The sequence below is a fragment of the Heteronotia binoei genome, chromosome 21, assembly GCF_032191835.1.
Source record: "Heteronotia binoei isolate CCM8104 ecotype False Entrance Well chromosome 21, APGP_CSIRO_Hbin_v1, whole genome shotgun sequence".
NCBI lineage: Eukaryota > Metazoa > Chordata > Lepidosauria > Squamata > Gekkonidae > Heteronotia > Heteronotia binoei.
The window spans coordinates 29205540-29225978 of record NC_083243.1 but is presented as its reverse complement, the minus strand read 5'-3'; positions in this window follow the sequence as shown (position 1 = coordinate 29225978).

Genomic DNA, 20439 nt, shown 5'->3' with positions numbered 1-20439 from the left:
TGTTACATGGCCATTGCACACTCACAAACGGAAGGATGAAGGGACACCATTGTCTGCATAATGGGCATGCCGTTAGGAATTTCAGTTCTTGCAACATGTTATTTGTTTCCACCTCCCAAATTAAGGCTTTCATCTGTTGTATGTTTACTTATGAAACAGATGAAAGGTTGGGTGGGCACATTTTGTTTAGGGAGTGCAAGCAACATTTTGAGTATAGCATTTAAGACCATGGCCTTTCTGTCAGGAAAAGAAATTAAAAGGAAAGCCTTCTTTCCCAGCTAAAAAAGTACACACAATGAAACACAGACTTTCTGTGTATCAAGAGTGAAGGATTTTCTCACTTTTGCTAAACGTTCCCCACCACTTTATTTATTGTTAGGACTGGCAAAGAGGCATGGGACCAAAGATAAGGTGAAGGGGGCAGGAAAGAGGCTGGTGGGTGAGGGTTTAATAAAATGCAGGAATGGGGAAGATTCTGGAAGGGTGGAACTCTGCCCTTTATATTAACTGCAGGCTCCACACTATTCTCGAGGGGAAACTCATGTAGTTTATCATTGATACTACAAAGGCATGAATAACTAACTTCTGGAATGCATTCTGTGTTGGTTTTGGACATGGGGAAAGTGAGCAATTAAGCTTTTGGCAAGTCTATCCATAGGAAGAGACCACCTGGCAATCGTCATAGTTGTATGCCAACACCTGAAAGGCCTGCCGGGAAAAAATTGTGGTGAGTCAGAGTGGGTGTGGAAACTGGAGGTGATGTCATGATGTTGGGGGGGACAGTCTATTACTTGCTGAAAAATCTGCCAGTGTGCATGTCCTCACCCTCTAAATTCTCCCAGAGCTTCCATGCTTCAGGCTATCAGGTAGGGTTACTAGATCCCCTGTGGCCACTGGCTGAGGATAGGGAGATAGAGTTGCCAGATCCAGGTTGGGAAACTCCTGGAGATTAAAGAGTGCAGCCCGGGGAAGACAGGAGCCTCAGTGGGATGAAATACCATAGATTCCACCTTCCAAAGCATCTGTTTTCTCCAGGGAAATGGATCTCTGTGTTCTAGAGATGAGCTATAATTCTGTGGGATCCCTAAAGGCTGGCATCCCTATTGACAGCGTTGCTAGGCCCATACCCACCTGTACCAGCATTTGCCCAGAACTGGGGGAAAGAATCTGTGTGGGTGAAGTGTCACAGATGCAGTGATATCCGTTCCAGCTGATCCCCCAGAAGTGATGACCCTGCTCTACCCGGTGCTGCTGTCTGAATTCCCCCAATCTCTATAGTAAATAGAGACTGGGTAAATTCCTAGAATATTTCAAGGAGTTTGTGATGTTGTCCTCCCTATTTTTCTCCCGCTGCTCACTGGACTGAGCAAGGGCAGTGGAGGGCTTGGACCAAAGGCAGGCTCCTGGCTGTGGCTGCGTGGGGGACTGCTTTACAAATGCCCAGATATATGCACCATTAGTGATAAGAGCAAGTTTGGATGATTTTCATAGCAAAAATATTCCAAGAAGTAGAAGACTGCTGTGCAAGATTCAGGGGGCTTTGAAAACATACTACCACTAAAGAAGACAGCTGTGAGGAAAGGGATCAACCTTCTCAGCAAGTATTATATTTAGGAGCTTGCCTGAAAATCAATTAGAGATGTTTGGCTGCATTATGATATGTCACACTACTGGGAAGCCTAGTATAACATCTGTAATGAAGAGTATATGGTTAATGTTTTAACCTGTTCTGAGAACCTTGAGTGACAGGAGATTCAAATAGATTTCTACAGTTGAGAGTGTCAGTTAGGAGTGACAGTTAAGGATAACAGTTGAGCATGAAAGAGTTGAGCCAAGTGAGAGGATCAAGAATGATCCTGAGTTAGGGACGTAGGATGAGAGGCCAATCTCTGAGAGAAATAGCTCCTAATAAAGGGGGTGATCCTTATCAAGTCTGAGGGAAATAGCTTCCAGCAAAGGGGTGTGTGATCCCTATCAAGTAGTTAAAGAGGGTTAATGGAACTTATGTGAATGTTCCTAACTTCATCAACAAGTATCTTTGAGACAAAGATGCTTGGTTATTTAAGCAGAGACTGCTAAGAAAACTCTCCTCAGTTTTAAAGACCTGTCTGTATAACTAAACAGCTACTTGTTTACAACAAACTATCAGTTATATTTATACAAAGTTACCTCATACCTGTTGCCTGTTCACCATCTAAGACCTAAACCTGATACCTACCTAACCATTTCCCCTCAAAGTGAAATAAAGCAGTTTGTTGGTTTTGAATTATCATTAGCCTTTCATTCACCATTGTCAGACAAAGACAAAAGAAGGATTTTAGTCAGTCCCTGAGTTCCCTAGGCAGGATCAGCATATATCTATATATATTTAAATAACTGAAAGGCACAGACAGCGAAACAAAGAAGAAAGAAAGGGGACTGTCCAGCTGAAGAAACAGAGAAGTGGGAGAAGTAGCCTTTCCCTGGGGGAAATAGTTCCAGTAAGGGAGAGGGGAGTGAGCCCTGTCAAGTGGTTAAGAAGGAAAATTGGAATGTGAGTGAATGTTCCTGCCTTCACAAACTTAAGGACAAAGAAACTTATGTTTGTTTATTTAAGCTGTGACTGCCACACCCATCTGTGTAACAAAACAGCTACTTAATTGTGACAAAACTATTGTTTATATTTAATAATAATATATTTTATTTATATCCCACCCTCCCCACCGAAGCAGGCTCAGGGCGGCTCACAACATATAAGAATTACAAATTACAATATAAAAACATTATCTTAGTACGATATATATAATTTGCTAATTAAAACCATCAAAATTACAATTAAAACTAACATTTACAGTGCTATATTCTAGATGTTCTTCTCAGTAGTTTATGATGGCCAGATATAGTAGACTAAATCCACATTAAGCGAAGGCCATTTGGAAAAGGGTAGTCTTGCAGGTCCTACAGAATTGATCAAGACTCCGCAGGGCCCGCACTTCATCCGGTAGTTGGTTCCACCAGTGTGGAGCTGCGATCGAAAAGGCCCTTTCTCGTGTACTCTTCAGTTTGGCCTCCTCCTATACAAAGTTATCTCGTTCCTGTTGCCTGTTCACCTTCTAAGATCTAAATCTGATACCTACCTGACCATTTGCCCTCAAAAGGGAAATAAAACAATTTGTTAGTTTTGAATAACCATCAGCCTTTTGTGTATCATTATTAGACAAAGACCAAAGAAAGGTTTTAGTCAGTCCCTTAGTTCCCTAGACTGGGTGGGCATATATCTGTATACATTTGAACAACTGGGTGAGACAAACAGAAACAAAGAAGAAAGAAAAGTGTCTGCTCAGCCAAGAAAAAGACAAAGGGAATAAAAAAGGGGGATATCATTATAACCTCCAATGTGCTGCTACAGTAAGGAACAACTGCATTAATTTGGTGAGTGCATTAGTTTGTTTTCATAGCATGAATGTAACCTTCTATTTGTTTTATCTTGGAAATCTAACTGTTGTCCCAGTGCCATTTTCCTTTAATTAGGGGAATGGCATGAAATAATACAACATATTTTATTTTAATACATTTGTGGCATTTCATCTGATGTGCAGCTATGCTGGCTGATGTCAGTTTTGGAGTTCTAGTCCATGACTTTCAGTATGGAGAATTATATTTCTCTTTCAAGTCTGAAGATCTTCCACCTCGCTCTTGAACCTCAAAGTTATAGGGAGGAAAGTGAAGCAATAAATAAACAGAAGCGGGGGGGGACACCTTGGTTTTTCATGAGTTCCATGCCAGTACCAGGATGAGGGCCATAAAGCTGTTTTTCTTCTGCACTCTTGCAAAGAGGGCCAGGCACAAGCAATACAAACACTTTCCAAATCTGCCAGCCATTGGCTGCCTACTTGTGGTTTGCTGATTAAGGGCATCGCAAAGAACACAGGCAAGAACACTAAACAGGCTCCTTTGTGGACTTCAGAAGAGTTTTCCAAGGCTCCTCCCTATCTTGAATGCTGAAAAGCTTCCAAAGGAAACTCTCCCAGAAGCCAGTCAGCTTCAATACAAGCAAACTAGTAGACCTTTTGGCCCACACAAATGTTCCCACTTCTGTATAACCTCTCTTTGACTTACCATAAGCTTTTTGGCTCACATACCAGAGATGAGGAGGTCTTCAAAGTACCTGGAACCAAAGTACAAAACAGGAAGTCATTTGCATATTGATCCATACCCCCTGACATCACCATTATTTCAAACAGGGCTTTTTGGTAGAAAAATCCTGGCAGGAACTCCTTTGCATATTAGGCCAGCCCCCTGACACCAAGCCAGCAGGAACTATGTTCCTGCTCAAAAAAAGCCCTGCCTGGAACCGACCTTTCCTTTCTTTTGAAGACCAGAGCTTCTGGAATTCTGGCCCCACTGGTAGACTTCCTGATGGCACCTAGGTTTGGCCACTTTGTGACACAGAATGTTGGACTGGATGGGCCACTGGCCTGATCCAAGGTGGCTTCTCTTATATTCTAATGTTCTTAAGATTTGATATCTACTACCAGAGAAAGCTTTAGAGCAGGGGTGTCAAACTCATTTGTTATGAGGGCCAAATATGACATAAATGAGACATTGTCGGGCCGGGCCATGTGTATTATAAGATGTAATGCTAGGTAGCATGGATTTAAACTTTATAAAAGACGCAAACACAATTTTTAAAAAAAAACTTAAAATAAAGCATGCTGAAAACATTAGTACTTGTTGGTCTTAAAGGTACTTTCCAGGGAACTGGGCAAAGGAAACTCTGGCTCTTTCCTTCCTTCCCCAGGGGACCAGGAGGGGGAGCAACCTCAGTCAATAGAAGTAGCTCTGCTGTGTGATTGAGAGAGCCTGGCAATGCAAGCTATTTCCCCCAAGGGAGGAGCCTCAGCCAATGAGAAAATAGAGGCTTTATATACATCCATTTATTTACATGATTTATTGTCTGCCTTTCTCATTGGAACTCAAGGCACACATGAAACTGCCTTATATTGAAGCAGACCCTTGGTCAAGACTTCTTTTGTAGCATGAACTCCTTTGCATATTAGGCCACACACCTCTGATGTAGCCAATCCTCCAAGAGTTTACAATCCTGTAAGTGCAAAGAAGTTCCTGCTACAAAAAAAAGCCCTGCTTTTGGTGTATCACTGTCAGTATTGTCTACTCAGATTGGGAGCAGCTCTCCAGGGTCTCAGGCAGAGGTCTTTCATATCACCGACTCCCTGGGACTTTCCACATGCAAAGCAGAGGTTCTTCCACTGAGCCACAGTGCCTCCCCAAAGCAAATTACGCTAAGTCATTACCATTAATTATATGGGACATGCAATAAACAATGCAATAGGATTTCTACTGTAGGGGTGATTACAGACTACCAGCTTGGGGTGGCATGAAGCCACCACAAAAGAGAACCGGTGGGAAAAGGGGTGGACCAGAAGCTTCCAGATGGCGTGCAGCCCGCCCCCAGAACTTTATAAGTGGTGCCTTTCCGAGGCGGCTTCGACCTGGCCCCAGGCAGACTGCAGTCGGGACCAGGACGGGAGGCAGATGTGCACGTGTGGATGCACTTTTTTGGTCCGCCTGCGCCTCATTCCCAGGGCAGCTTACACCGCCCATCTGTTATCATCCTAGAAGTCTGGAACCAACCAGAAATCTGAAAACAGAACTGAAGCAGAGCGTAAGTATTAACATGATGCATTAAGCAACCCAAAAGTTACATAGTGGGATCCTACTGACAGCAGCAGGCAGTATGAACTATACACAAAGCTATAGGCCATACTTCCTAAACCTTCATCCAAGTAGATTTCTAAACCATTCTGTGCAGCACACTCCTATTACTTGTGTAGAAAAGCCCTCTTGTACAACTTAGTTTTGCATATTTCATGGGAAACCAAGAGACTGGGAGCCTTCCTGGCCTCAGGCAGGTCATTCTATTAGATGGGAAGCACAACTAGGGTTGCCAGGACAGTGTTGTAAAAAAGACTTTGGGGGTGGATCCAGGAGAGGGCAGGGTTTGGGGAGGGGAGGGGAGGAGCCTCAGCATGGTTCGATGCCAGAGAGTCCACCTTTCCAAGCAGCCATTTTCTCCCGTGGAGCTGATCTCTGCCAGCTGGAGATCAGTTGTAAAAGTGGGAGATCTCCAGGCCCAGCTTGGAGGCTGGTAACCCTACCACAACAGAGAATGTGCAGGTTGACCCCTTCGCAGACTTGAGCCTCTTGAGATGGAGTAGGGCCAACTGGCAGCCATAGACGTGACTGTAACAAGCCTTTGCCACAAGTTATGTTTTGTGACACTGGACTGGTAGGTTCTGGGCTAGTTCCAGCTCTCAAAACAGAGGTGTGGGTGTCAGTTGTCACGTAGCAGACCGCAACACACAGCTATTGCGTTCTGTTTAGCTTGGTGGGATGAATAAGTTGTGCAGGCTTAATATACAGTACCTCTGTCTAGAGAAAGATGCAACTGATCTACGTGTAGTTAGAAATACAGTCTAAATAAAGATAAACATATTTATAGGTACTGTATTCTAGAATGTGTGTTCATCTGTTGATCTTGCGGCTCGGGGCTCTTGGAGGAGACAGATGATGTTATGCCACTAGTCACGGAGAGAGGATAAAAGAATCACTTTCTGAGGGGGTTTAGAGAAAAATTCTCCAAATATTATTTTATTCCTCTTTTCAACCGAGGGGAGCTGAGGAAATAAAAATGGTGAGTCACTGACAGTTAATCTTGTTTTTCCGTTATGATCTCCTGTTTGGGGGTTGCTCTGTTTTGTTAGGGGAGGAATATGTTGTTGTTGTTGATTCCCTTCCGCCCCCAACTCATATGCAGGACAAAAACAATGCAAAATTAAGAAGAGAGGAAAAGGAAGCCTTATAATTAACCCCATTTCATAACACGCTACAAGACAATCAGGAGACAAGCCAAACTCTTTCACGTTATGAAACTGGGCTTCTCGTCAGGTAAGAGAAACTGCAACCCTCTTTTCATGGCAACTGAAATTTACAAGCTTCCCCACCTTGTTCTGGCCAATTGCCTTTTGGGGCCATCTGGTTCTAATGCTACAAAAAACGCTGTCTCCTTTTTACTACATGGCTCAAATGAGAGCTTCAAACATGAGAATAGAGCATGGTTTATGTACTGACCATCTTCAAAGTGACTGAGGTCTGTCCTTGTTATGCAATCCAGTGGGGTGCAAGAAAAATCTGCCTGAAGAAGTGAGCAGTGACTCACAATAGCTCCAACCCTGTCACAATTTTTTGTTAGTCTCTAAGATGCTCCTGGAGTCTTGCTCTTTTCTGCTGCTATAGACAGACTAACATAGCTGAAAGGTAAAGGTAGGCACCGAGTCATTTCCGACCCATGGGGTGATGTTACTATTCTGTGCCACAGAGCTCTGATATTAATCTAAGTCACTCACTGTTTTTTTTTTGGGGGGGGGGGGTAGAAGATGCAACTGTCAGGGTATGCAAGGAGATCAAGCACCACTGGGAAGCTCTGAACATCAACAGGTTAAAAAGAGTAGATTTAAGACATGCGATCAATGTTCCCTCTAAGCTGCAGAGTTTTGTGAGCAAAAATTCTACTTTGTGAGCTACTGCATAAATTATTGTGCTCTGGGGTCATCCTTCCTGCACTAAGACAAAAATGTGTGAGCTAGAGGCTAAAAATGTGTGAGCTAGCTCATGCTAACTCAGCTTAGAGGGAACACTGGTGATAACCTAGACCTCCAAGAGCTTACAGGGCTCTTAGTACAGGGTCTACTGTAAGCTCCAGGAGGATTGGCTACAACAGCGGGGTGCGACCTAATATGCAAAGGAGCTCCTGCTAGAATTCCACCCCTGTGTCTTGCACCAGTCTGTCATAGCAGAGCCCTGTTATCTTTATAAAAGTGCCCTCCTGAACAATTCTGTGATACATAGTCTGAGAAACGATAGAAGTGTGAGGAGGATCTTCCTGAGCTTTTCAAGCAGGCCATTCCACAAAGTTGGAGCCACAACAGAGAACGCACAGGTATTGACATCTATCAATGTCACCTAATGGCATTACCTAGCAATGTCGCCGTAGAGGGTCTCAGGTCATTTACAGACTGTGCAGAGGATAAAGATAACTGTGGATAGTTTTGTCTCCAGCAGGCAGGCTGAATATGGAGGTTCTGTTCTGAACTGTCATGGTTGGTGACCATTAATAATGATATCTTCCACACAACTGTCTACATTCATTGATATTGGCTGCCATATTCTGTTGCAAGAAATTATTAAAATGGCATAAAAAGTTGTTTCCTTTTGTTTGACACAAAAATACTGACAATGGCAGGACTGACGATGGATCTGAGTGCTTTTCAGGATCCAGTATGATAATATTTGCAGGGCTTTTTTTTTTTTTTGTAGCAGGCACTCCTTTGCATATTAGGCCACATCCCCTGATGTAGCCAATTCTCCAAGAGCTTACAGGGATTTTAGTACAGGGCCTACTATAAGCCCCAGGAGGATTGGCTACATCAGGGGGTGTTGCCTAATATGCAAAGGAGTTCTTGCTACAAAAAAAAGCCCTGAATATTTGTATGATAGAAATGGGGGGGGGGGGGGACAAAAAAAAGTTAATGAGATCTTGGGTATATCAACAGAGGCTCAGGGCTTTTGTTGTAGAAAAAGCCCAGCATGAACTCATTTGCATATTAGGCCACACCCCCTGATGTCAGCATTGATTCACATAGGGCTTTTTTGTAGAAAAAGCTCAGCAGGAACTCATTTGCATGTTAGGCCACACCTCCTGACACCAAGCCAGCTGGAACTGCATTCCTGTGTGTTCCTGCTCAAAAAAAGCCATGCAGTGGCATAACATCAAAATCACAAGATGTCCTAATCCTTCTGTACACTGCATTGGCCAGGCTGCTCCTGGAGTATTGTGTGCAGTTCTGGAGCCTGAGGCCTCACTTCAAGAAGGAAGTGGACAGAATGGAGTGAGTGCAGAGAAGAGTGGTGAGGATACTCAGGGGCCTGGAGACCAAGGCTGAGGAAAGGCCGAGGGACTTGGGAATGTTCAGTCTGGAGAAAAGGAGGCTGAGGGAGCACATGATTGCTCTGTTGAAGTACTTGAAGGGCTGTCACTTAGAGGAGGGCAGGGAGCTGTTCCTGTTGGCAGCAGAGAAAAGAACTCACAATAAGGGGTTTTAATTAAGGGCAGAAAGGTACCAGCTGGATATTGGAAACATTTTTTTACAGTAAGAGTTGTTCAACAGTGGAATCAGCTACCAAGGGAGTTGTTGAGTTTCCCCTCACTGGCACTCTTTAAGCAGTGGCTGGACAAACACTTGTCAGGGATGTTCTAGGCTGAACCTGCATTGAGTGGGGGGTTGGACTAGATGGTCTGTATGGCTCCTTCCAACTCTATGATTCTATTATTAGTGTAGTCAGCTGAAGAGGCATATATGAAAGGAACCAATGTGTGTTGACTTCTCTCCTGACAATGAGCACAGGGTTGCAGACATGAAAATGCTTCCCTCTTTTTCTCTCCCTCTCCCACCTCTTTTTTATTTTGTAACATCCAGCCTGAGAAGGATTCTGGAGAACTTGAAAGCTTGCACAGCCCAATCTTATCAAATGGCAGAAGCCATGCAGGAATGGGCCTCCATTGGTACTTAGATGGAAGAGCACCAAGGAAGTCCAGAGTCATTACACAGAGGCAGGCAATGGACAACCACCTCTGTTCATCCCTTGCCTTGAGAAGCTTATGAGGTTACCGTACCTTGGCTGCAACTTGATACACTTTCCAGCACCAGCTGATCCCAGTAAAAAGGTATTGCATGGATTTTGGTTTGGTTTCGAAATTGGATTTTGGTCAAGAACAACTGTAAACAACTTTTGTCAGCCTTAAGAGTCTACCCAAACATTTTTCAGTGTATGGGCAATCCTATCCTAGTTCCAAGCACAAGGCAATAGCCATCCTTGTCTACACACCAGAGCTGTGGAAGAGACGCTGCCTTCCTTCCTTCCTTCCTTCCTTCCTTCCTTCCTTCCTTCCTTCCTTCCTTCCTTCCTTCCTTCCTTCCTTCCTTCCTTCCTTCCTTCCTTCCTGTTTTCAAAATCTGATGTTTGTGTCTTGTGGCTCTCAGACATCTGGCAATTATTCTATGTGGCTTTTACGTTAAGCAAGTTTGGCCACTCCTGGTCTATTTGGACCAGGGCTTTTTTGTAGCAGGAGCTCCTTTGCATATTAGGCCACACACCCCTGATGTAGCCAATCTTCCAAGAGCTTATAGGGCTCTTAGTACAGGGCCCACTGTAAGCTCTTGGAGGATTGGCAAAAAAAGGGATGTGTGGCCTAATATGCAAATGAGTTCCTGCTACAAAAAAAAGCCCTGATTCGGACTAGGGTTGCCAGGTCCCCTGGCCAATGGTGGGGGATGGTGGGGTAGGGTTGCTAGATCCAGGCTGGGAAATGCCTAGAGTTTAGGGAATGGAGCTGAGGAGGACAGGGTCCTTAGTGGGGTATAACGTCATAGAGTCCACCCTAAAGCATCGTCTCCAGGGGAACTGAACTCTGTAGTCTGGAGATGTCCTGAAATTCCAAGGGGTCCCCAAGCATCCCTGTGTCTGACAGATAGCAGTTTCCCAGTGCATCCAGTAGGAATCAAACCTGCATCCTCTGCATGTAAATCATGAGCTTTTCTATTAAGCCATAGCCCAGCCCTGGCACCGATGCCTCCTTTTTTTTGTTTGTTTCATCTCACCTTAAGTGCCACCATCTGCTTTGCCTTGTTTTCATTCCCTTTGCACAGTAGTTTTCCATCTTTCTTGTACACAAAGCACTTAACACTTATAGCTGCAAATCCTCCCGTCTTCATTCAGCCCTGTCTCCCCCCCTTCCCCCCCCCACCCCTTTTCCAATAGGGAGTTTTGCCAAAGTCAGAAAGGATGAAGGGAGGACTGCCTGAACTGGCCCATGCCGAGCTCCAAGCCAATAGTCACTATTGTTCTCTAAAAGTGCATTTAAGGTTTTGGGAACAAACAATGAAACAAACAGCTGAACAATTTTAAGCATGGCCCTGTTCCTACGGGCAATTGTTTTCCAGCTATTCCACCATTAGCCCAACACTGACTTCTCAGGAAGAAACATTACATAAAAACTCCAAGCAAAACTTTTATGAAAAGGAATTGTTTTCAAATGCCACATGGCTTCTGTTCTGAGTCCAGCTGTCACATCTCCTGGTAATTTATGAGTAAGCAAATATATTTTTAATTCAGTCACTCCAACCATCGCCCAAAACTCCCAATTGCTACATGTTCCACGAGCTCCCTGGGAAGAAAATCTATTAGAAGGATGCCAGTTAGAAAAGAAAATGATTTGCCTATAGGTCGAGAGAATTGGCCTTTGTGTTCCACTTACCTGGAGGAGGCATGAACACGTTTCTATTGAAGTCAAGGGGTTTTTTGAGTGTGGTTGTTTCAGGGCTGGCTCGCTCAATAGGCAAACTAGGCAGTTGCCTAGAGTGCCGGCAGGGGTGTAGAATTCGGCCTCCCCCCTAGGTAAACGCCTAGTTTGCCTGCTCCCCAGACTCCTCCTCCCTCCCCCACCAGGTCTATTTCAACACCCAAGAACCGCCAGTCGAGCACCGCACTCCCAAGCTATCTAAAGGCGCCTTTTCAGGCTTCATGCCCTTCCCACGGCTGCTGGTGTATCCTGGCACTGACAGTGAGAGCGCCATGTAGTTTTACCCACTGATCAGCTGGTCAACGGGGGGCACCTTTAGCTAGCCTGGGAGCATGGCGCTCGACCATTGGTTCCTGGGCATTGAAACAGATCTTGGGGGGGAGGGAGGAGGAGGCACGGCAGGGAGGGAGAAGGAGGCATGGGGGGGGGAAGAGGAGGAGGCATGGGGGTGCGGTGCCATGGGGGGGCGGGCCATGAGTCTGCCTAATTACAATACCTGATCCACAATTCAAATCTTTGTTTCTGAACACAGCCAGAGAAAAAGGATACTTAAAATACCAGGACTGTAAAATTACCATTTATCCAGATCCTCCTCAGGATATATTGTCTCTCAGGAAAACACTGAAGCCAATCACCACCAAACTGCAGCAGGCCAACATAAAATACAGATGGACAATGCTGTACAAATTACATGTGCGACATCTTAGCCAACAGTATGTAGCCACGGATCTGGCCTCTGAAATTACTATGTTGAAGGCCCTACATTTGGAAGTCCCTGCAGACTTACTGAAGAAAACAGCTAAGAGAAAGCTCTCGCTTACTCCAGAGAAGAAATGCAAGATCCCCATCCTGGAAAAGACCTGAAACCTATGAACTGAACATTTGCTGCTGACTTTCTAATTGAAGACGTGGAAGCTGTCAGAACTGATTTCAGTGAAGAATACCTGATACCTGATTTACGAGTATAAAGGGGGGGGGATGGGGCTGGGGGAGGGGGGTTACGTTCTTCTTTCCTTGCCTTCTTTGCTGTGTTAATAGTGTCATAACTGCTGTTTTATTTTGTTGGTTAGAGTAGGTATAAGTGTGGAACTTAAGTGAAGCTTAGTATAAGAACTTACCAGTTAAGATTTCAATAACAGGAATTAGATAGATATTTTTGAAGTTAAATTTAGTAGTATAGACTTAGAGTTTTACATTGGGTATTTGGTTACCTTAATACTTATAGGATACAATAGCACCTTTCTAGAATTTTGTGACTAGATTATTAGCATATTTAGAGTGTTTAACTTGCAAAAGGAATCCTTTAAAAGTTATTACTTATAATGTACAAAATCAACAAAATGAATCCTTTAAAAGTTATGACTTATAATGTACAAAATCAACAAAATGAATCCTTTAAAAGTTATGACTTATAATGTACAAAAACATCAAAATCAAACAAAAACGTGTACTCTCTCAGATTATGAAAGATAAGCCTGACATTTTGTTCGTACAGGAGACACATCTGAAATCTAAAGATCACCCAGTCTTGAAATCTCCCTTGGCTTGCTCCTCAACTCCTTGCCCCTGGGAACTCAAAATTGAGGGGAGTAGCCATTTTACTTGCACATCCGCTTTGAACTACATGACACCATCTCTGATCCTCAAGGTAGATTCCTTTTTGTAAAAGGCAGTTTGGAAGACTTTCCTCTAACACTAGCAACCTTATATGCTCCAAATACAAATCAGTTAGAATTTCTAAACCAGTAATTATTGCAGTTACAAGCCTTCCAAACTGATAATGTTATACTAGGAGGGGACTTTAATCTGATAGCCAATAAGGCTTTAGACAGAACACATAGGCAGCCCAACCCTTGAAACTTAGGTAACACAGATACAGGTTTATCTTTATCTTTGAAAGCTATGGTCTATATGATGTATGGCGTCATTCCCACCAAAATGAGAGCGATTATACATATTACCCAGCAAGACATAACATTTATACATGAATTGATTACATAATTCTATCCCAATCCTTAATGAAATTTTTATCAGACATACAAATTGGCATTAATATTTGGTCAGACCATACACCAATCCTTTGCACATTAAAACCATTTAGACAAATACAACAGAAAGGCACTGGAAATTTGAGAAAAAAATTTATTGGATGACACCATGAAAGAACAAATTGCCCAAGGCATACAAAACTATTTAAAAAAAAATAACACAGATGATATCTCATTAAATACATTATGGGATGCATCTAAAGCGGTAGTTAGAGGCTTGGTATCTTCTATGGCAATACGCCTGAAAAAAGAAAAGAAACAATTAATATTGGAAACAGAAGAAAAAATTAAACATTTGGAACTACTCCATAAACAAACTGGTATTTCACGTATTTATAGGAAATTAGAGGCAGAACGGAAACTCCTACAGGATAAGGAAACTGAAACAATTCAGAGACAGCTGATGTATATTAAAAACAGGTACTGGAAAAAATCCCTGAGATCAATCAAATACCTAGCGTGGAAGGTTAAACAGAAGCACCAAGCCTCTCACATATACTCACTTCTGGACAAGGACGGATCCAAACAAGTAGAAACTGAAAAAAATTGCGAAAATTATGGCCGATTTCTACACAAAGATATATTCCACCACAAAACCTGAGACACCTAAAATAAAAGCTTTCTTAAGTAAGCAAGGGCTGCTGCCTAAGCTAACTCCTACCCATGTTCATTTACTGGGAAAAAATATTACAACAACTGAAGTCATTGAATCTATTCAACAGCTGAAGCCAAATACTGCACCCGGTAGGGATGGCCTCCCTCCCGAGTATTATAAAAATTTTAAAGCAGAGCTAGTTGGTCCCCTAACAACTCTATGCAACAATATTCTAGAGTCAGGGTCCATGCCAAAAACTTGGTCAGAAGCCAATATCATTACAATACCAAAACCGAATAAAGATCGTCAAGACCCGTTCTTCATACTGTCCAATTTAGTTCCTTAATGTGGACAACAAAATTTTCACAAAAATTTTGGCAAACAGATTAAAAGTTATATTACCTGATTATATTAAGCCCAACCAAACTGGCTTTATTTACAAAAGAAACATTGCTGATAACATACATCGCATTTTAAACATTATTTCTCATTGTAAAGCTAATCAACATGAAGCCTTACTATTATCACTAGATGCCACAAAGGCTTTTGATAGTGTTGAAATCCACTATTTGAAAATGGTTTTACATGGTATGGGTTTTGGCACTAAGTTTAACAATGCAATCCACGCTTTATATGAGGAGCCCTCAGCTAAGCTATTAATAAATAGCTATTTTACTGAATCAATCTCACTGCAAAGAGGTACTAGGCAAGGATCCCTACTCCTCTTTGCAATAGCCATAGAACAGGGTTTCCCAAACTTTTCTTTCCCGTGGCCCAGTTATTTTTACACTTCTCCTTCGTGGCCCACTAAAATTTGGGGGTGGAGCCATGAGATTTTGGGGGTGGAGCTGGGAGACAGGAATTATGTCATTTCCTGTGGTGTCAAGGACCAAGTGATGTCACTTCCAGGGCACACTGACCCAAAACTCCACCTTTTCCTGTGATGTCACTTCCAGGGCACTCCTCCAAACCTGCCTCTTCTTCTGAAGTAAATTCATTTTCAGAAAAATCTCTCTGAAACTCATGCTGAGTCAAAATGGGGGTGGAAAGTGGGTGGTCCTCTCTTTCCACCCCCACACCTCCGGGACCTTGGGCAGTTCTGCAGGGCCTGTAAGACAGTCCTCTTCCGGTTGGCATATAACTGACCGGTACCTGAAGAACCCCAAAGGAAGGTTGTAGGATAGCACATTGATAGATGGTTTTCTTGTTTTCTTGTTTTAACTGCTGTAAACTATTTAATGTATTTTAAGTATTCATTAATCTTATTGTTAGAATTTTATGTTGGGAGCCGCCCTGAGCTGCCTCGGTGGGGAGGGCAGGATATAAATCGAATAAAATGAAAAATGAAATGAAACACCTGCATGCACCTATCTGTTTGTGTGTTCTTCTCCAGCTTGCGCCCATGTTCAATTGCCTTCACCACCTACACACCCCTTCCTCAGCAGCACTGGCCAGTGTATGCAATTGGGAGTGCTGTTGCCATTGCCATCAGGAATGCCAACACTGTGTACCTCCCACACTGGGCCTTGGCAGCTACCTCAAAATATGGTGACACATTCCTTTCTTCAGCTGCTACTACTGGAACCCTGCCTCAAGCTACAACCAAGTTGCTTGGTTTCAAGAAAATCTTTCAACAGCTATTTTTCATACTTTTCTTTGGTTGAAACACTGGGAAAATGATGTGAAAGGTAGCAGAGAATTGTACTACAAATAATGAATTAAGTTCAAGTTTATGAAGTTCATACAAGCTTTTCTGCAGTTATCCCAAAAAGGTTTTTTATGAGGGGATTGCAGCTTTTTACTGGCGGTGTTTCCCTTGCCTTTAAAAGCAACCTGTTGTGCAGATACTTAGCCAGTGAACTTCTTTCATCCTTTTTAATATCTACAGGAGGAGTTTAATTTTCGTGTCAGACAGCTGTTAAAAGCAGGACCAGTAAAATGATGCCAAGTTCATAGTACCATCACTTCCAGTGCTGTTGAGATATAACGCAGTAATCTGCAATAATCTCTTTCTGCGCCACACCTCTCACTCTCACTCACTCACAGAAATCTCATAGAAGGCCAGCTGGTTACAACTTGGGGTACCAACTTTTCATTGGCAGAGCTCCTATGTCTGCAACAACAGTATGATGAACAGAAAAGTTTCATCCAGTAAAAATGGAAGGAAAGAAAGAAAGAGAAAGGGAAAGAAAGGAAAGGAAAGGAAAGGAAAGGAAAGGAAAGGAAAGGAAAGGAAAGGAAAGGAAAGGAAAGGAAGAACATAAACATAAGAGGAGCCATGTTGGGTCAGGCCAGTGGACTATCCAGTCCAAAATTCCCTCATACAATGCCCCAAAAGCACCAGAATGTCCACCAGAGGGGCCAGGGCACTAGGAGCCCTCCCACTGTTGCTCCCCACCCCCCACTTCCAGCACCAAAAATACAAACAGAGCATCACTTGCAGGGACAGAAAGAAAGAAGGGGAGGGCAAAGGGGGAAAAAAGCCTTCTTCACCATCAGATGATCCCAGCCAGCAACAATTCTGCCCAGGGGTCATTTCGTAAAAAAAAATAGTTACTGGAATGCCCACTCCCCACCCCTCACAGCTGAAACACACACACACACCCTTCTTTGCCTCCTAGGCCTCCCGGGGAAATCTCCCCAAAAGAACATACTGCAAGGCACATGAAAGCCCACACCTTGAAGAACACTTCATGGGTCTAAAGTGCCAGTGGATGCCAGCTTTTCTCTCAAACACTGGGAGCGGGGGAGAATGAAGGAGAGGCAGCCCAGCTCCTCTCTGCACAACACAAAAATGGGGCAGGGCTAGCTTTGCTGGGGGCAGGGCTAGCTTTGACTTTTCTTGTGACCCAGTAGTGAGGCTTCTGTGGCCTGGTACCGGGTCATGACCCTGCAAATGGGAAACACTGCCATAGAACCTTTGGCTGAGACAATTCGTACAAACCCTCTAATTAAAGGAATAGACATAGGTGTTACTTCTCATAAAATATCCTTATATGCTGATGATATTGTCTTATGTCTCTCCAAACTCTCTGATTCTTTGCCAGAACTACAATCAATATTACATAATTTTAGCCTAGTCTCCAGACTGTCTTTTAGTCAAACAAAATCAGATATATATATCCAATTGATATGTCAAACTTTAATATCCAAAATATTAAACAATTTTTCCCTTACAATTGGGTTTCAAAAAATTGGAAGTATTTAGGGGTGACTATACCTGTAAACCTGTCGCAGATTTTCTGCCAATTTCAGCACCTTGCAGACAGAAATTAGAAATTCAATTAAAAACTGGAATGCTATGTCTCTATATTGGACGGATAGACTAGATCTTATCAGACACTTTATCCTCCCCAAATTTCTTTACTTTTTTCGGACCATCCCAATTGAGATCACCAGGAAATGCCTATACCTTGGCAAAAAGAACTTTTACAATTGTTATGGGCAAAAAAAAAGACCACGCACTAACCAAAAGACTCTTTACAGATCAATTCAGTATGGAGGTCTTGAAATACCAAATCTTGCACTGTACTATGAGTCATCCAATTTAGCCTCCTTATTGAGAGCTTTAGCTTCTCCCACCTTAGCTTGGGTACAAATAGAAACACATGATATTTGGCCTCTAAATTTATTTGACTATATATGGAACCTTCCTGCTAACAAGCTGAAACCAAAAGCTTCTCTTACAAAAAGCTACTTACATACTGCCATTAAAATACGGAACAAATATAGAAATAGAATCACCCCTTTTCTATCCATTCAGTCCTCATACTTGAACCAAGAATGGTCACCCACACCTACTGCAGATATTCTGATATCTTGCTATAAAGCTGGACTTACACGAATTATAGACTTCATCAAAAGAAAGCTTTTAGAAAAGAACAAATTAGAACGAAAAACTAGTCTTAAGTTATTTTGGCTACATTATTTTCAAATCAGAAGTTTTTTCTCCATACCACTAAGACAGAATGCCCTAGCCAGAGGTAAGTACCAACGCATTACAAACAGAGTTTGAAAATATATTACATACAGTAGCTACTGACAATTCTAAACTCATATCTAGATTGTGTAAAGTTTTGCTCAGCTTAGACCATACCCCATCCTTAAAATATCAAAGATTATGGCAAACTGATTGTAACACAAAATTTTCTGACAACGACTGGAAAGAAATATAGTCTTCCCCATCTTATACCTCTAAAATTTCCACCATTAGGCTACAATCCTGTAAACTGCTAATGCGTTGGTACTTACCTGCAAAAATACTTCACCACATGCACAATAGCATAAGTTCAAACTGTATAAAACAGTGTGGGGAAATAGGCAACTATTTTCATTGCTGGTTGTCATGCAAGCACATACAGGACTTCTGGGAAAACATCATTCAACATATAGCACTTATTACAAGTACAAACTTACCTTTAAAACCTGAAGTCTTCCTTCTTGGCAAATGGACTGACCCTGGAAAAAATAAGACAAATTCAGAAAGAGTACATATATTAATATCTGCTGTATGCACCACCCTGGCGGCGCACTGGATTGATAAAAATCCCCCATCTATCCCTGCTTGGCAACAAAGACTGTGGGAATATTTCATAATGTCTAAGATTTCTGTTCAGACTCAAATCCCTTTGATGGAAAATTATGAAATATTTTTTATTGCTGTATGGTACCTGGTGATAACTTACTCATCTGAACAAAACATTTTGCCACATCGAATGCTGTATAGAAAGATGTTATATTTTTAGTCCTATTAACTGTAAACTCTTACTTTAGCTATTCTGGAAAGGTTAAAACAAACAAACAAAAAATATATAGATAATAATAATGGAAATAGCCATTGTGCTTTAGTTTTAATTATTGAAAGCAATAATTGTTCTTTTTTTCCCCTTGTTTTGTTTTTATTTCTGAAAGGAATATGTAATTATAACTGTAACAAGAATTGTAGCTCTTTCTGCTATGATTATTAGCTTTGAATATTGTAACCAAACTTTAAAATTAAAATAAAGTTTATGCTGTTGAAAGGGGGGGGGGGGAGGGAAAAAAAAGAAATTCCACTATGAGAAGAAAGGAAGAATATGGGGAGGGACGGTGGCTCAGTGGTAGAGCATCCGCTTGGTAAACAGGTCCCAGATTCAATCCCCGGCATCTCCAACTAAAAAGGGTCCAGGCAAATAGGTGTGAAAAACCTCAGCTTGAGACTCTGGAGAGCCACGGCCAGTCTGAGTAGACAATACTGACTTTGATGGACTGAGGGTCTGATTCCGTATAAGGCAGCTTCATATGTTCATAACAATCTATCTTAGCTAGGATGGAAACACAGGCAAAGAGCACGACCGGCTTTCATAGAGCAGGAATCCTCAACTCTTTTCATCCCCCGCCCCCCCCCCCCCGCTCTTTTGGAATTCTAACAGAGGGTGGTGGGCACAACCAAAAAGTAGCAGTTGCACAAGGCGCAGCCAATGGCAAAAAGTCAGGAAGTAAGGTTATGCATAACTCTAATAGTAACTAGAGTCCAATGACACCTTTAGGACTGACAAAGTTTTAGTCAGGGTGTGAGCTTTTGTGTATGTGCACACTTCCTCAGACAAACTGGAATGAAATTTACCAGTCCATACATATAAGGAAGAGGCTGAAAAGCAAATTAGCATATATAATGAGGCTTTTAACAGATGCAAGCAGGAATAACAAGCTAAGTTTATAAGGTCATCATTGTTCATTCATTCCAGGAGAAAACAGGGAAGCATAATTAAAAAGAATACATTTACACATATATCGCCAATTCTGACATCTTTATTTGCCTCACTGCACCCTTACCTCCTTCAAACCCCCTGGGAATATCCCTGAAGACAGGGATAGGTTGACAATATCTCCTAGAGGGAGAGCCCTTCAACTTACATCTCTGGGTAAACTGAACCTTTTAATACATGTGTGTAGACAGCAAAGCAAACTCAGTGAGATGCTAAATGTTGGGGCTTGTTAGTCCAAGCCACGACCCAGTAGAATCATAAATTTAGCATGGCTTCCCCTCCTGTCTATAATTTAATGATAGTCTTTGGCCATCTGGCATCAGGTGGTCTCCCAAAACCCAATCAGGGAGCTCGCTTGATGGAACTCTCCAGAAGATGGTGACATCTGCTCCTGCTTCTCCCCTCCCATTTAATTACAGAACTGAACACAGGAGGCGTTAGGTCATACAGGGCTGCCAACTCTGGCTTTGGAAATCCCTAAAGATTTGGGAGCAGACTTGGGGATTAGCCAATTACCATATTCTTGAATCCAGCCTTGAAGGAGATAAGGATGGTGTAGGCAGGGAGGCCCAATTACAGACATCTGCAAACTAGAGCAGGCCTCCCAATATTAACCCTTGGGGGGTAGAA